We start from the raw sequence: 1,768 nt of genomic DNA on the forward strand, positions 1-1,768 counted from the left end.
GGGACGCTGATCAGGAATGCTGATCCCAGCCCATTTCCCGGGATCCAGGAAAGGCGGGAATGTCCTCCCTCACCTTGACGCTGCAGCTGCGCCGGCTCTCCCCAGGCCCGGAGCCCTGTGAGGAGAGGGGAGCAGTGACCATTCCCCCTTCCCAAGCACTCCCAAAATTCCATGGATCTGGGGCGTTTTCCCCACCGGGCTGCACACGCAATTCCAATGCCGCAGTAATATCCAAGGAATTTCTTTCCCGAGAGCTTTTTCGGGAGCTTTATCCCATTTGGTGGCTGGGACCCCTCGGTGTTCCCTGGGATGGGAGCGGTGCTCACCCCCTGCTCCGGGTCCTTTCCCGGAAAAGCGGCTCCGGAGGCTCGGAATGCCGTCAGCTCCACGGCTCCGTCCCTGCCCGAGGCCACGGATCCTTCCTGGGAACAAAGGCCGGGAATCGCCGCTGGGATCACCGCTCCCAGGGAGCTGCTGGCCCTCCACGGATTCCCATTCCATGGGGCACAAAATCCCATCGATCCCAGATCCCACCATCCCATCCCATCCATCCATCCCAAATCCAATTCCATGGGGCACAAAATTCCATCGATCCCGAATCCCATCCATCCCAAATCCAATTCCGTGGGGCACAAAATCACATCAATCCCGAATCCCATCCATCCATCCCAAATTTCACTCCATGTGACACAAATTCCCATTCCATTTGACACAAATTCCCATTCCGTGGAACACAAATTCCCACTCCATTGGACAAAAATTCCCGTTCCATGGGACACAAATTCCTATTCCATGTGATACAAATTCCCAATCCGCGGGACACAAATTCCCATTCCACTGGACACAAATTCCCATTCTGTGGGACACAAATTCCCATTCCACAGGATGCAAACTCCCATTCCATGGAACACAAATTCCCATTCCATGGAACACAAATTCCCATTCCACAGGATGCAAATTCCCATTCCATTGGACACAAATTCCCATTCCATGGAACACAAATTCCCGTTCCGTGGAACACAAATTCCCGTTCCATGGAACACAAATTCCCGTTCTGTGGAACACAAATCCTCCAAGGCCGGACAAGCAGGGAATGCTCATCCCAAGGGATTCCCCAGCTGGCTGATCCCATGGGATCCGCTCCACATCCACTGCACCCCTCCCTTTGCTCCCATCCCAATCCCACAATCCGACCTGTTCCCGGCTCTTCCCGGGCGGATTCGGCTCCGGGCCGTGCGATTCCAGCTGCTGGAAGTACTCGTAGAGCCTGTTGGTCCATTGGCCCAGGGCCCGGATGTGCAGCCAGAGGGTTTCTGCGGGAAAAATCCCAAAATCCGGGAATGATCTGGGGTTGGGAAGAGCTTCAAACCCAGCTCATCCCATGGAACCACCTTCCACAGCCCGGCTTGATCCCAGCTGGAAAAAAACCATCACCCCGAGGATGGAAAACGGATCCTGGAGGGTGGAAAATGGATCCCGGGGGGGGGAACGGATCTTGGGAATGGAAAACGGATCCCGGGGGTGGAAAATGCATCCCGGGGTGGGGAACGGATCCTGGAGGGGGAAAACAGATCCTGGGAGTGGAAAACAGATCCTGGAGGGGGAAAATGGATCCCAAGGATGGAAAACAGATCCCGGGATGGAACAGAGATCCTGGGAATAGAAAACAGATCCTGGGATGGAACGCAGATCCCGGCAATGGAACATGGATCCCAAGGGTGGAATGTGGATCCTGGGATGGAACGCGGATCTCAGGATGGAACGCGGA

At 55.3% G+C, this 1,768-nt stretch overlaps 1 long non-coding RNA gene across 1 annotated transcript; it reads right to left on the reverse strand.

Annotated features, from left to right (window-relative positions):
* Positions 1-73: 73 nt before the first annotated feature.
* LOC120748187 (uncharacterized) lies at positions 74-1,316 on the reverse strand. The gene is made up of 3 exons (XR_005699319.2): positions 1,195-1,316; positions 327-422; positions 74-115 (listed from the first exon to the last, which is right to left on the reverse strand). It is a non-coding gene; the product is annotated as an uncharacterized LOC120748187 (long non-coding RNA).
* Positions 1,317-1,768: the final 452 nt, after the last annotated feature.

This window comes from Hirundo rustica, unplaced genomic scaffold (assembly GCF_015227805.2).
Source record: "Hirundo rustica isolate bHirRus1 unplaced genomic scaffold, bHirRus1.pri.v3 scaffold_664_arrow_ctg1, whole genome shotgun sequence".
Lineage (NCBI taxonomy): Eukaryota > Metazoa > Chordata > Aves > Passeriformes > Hirundinidae > Hirundo > Hirundo rustica.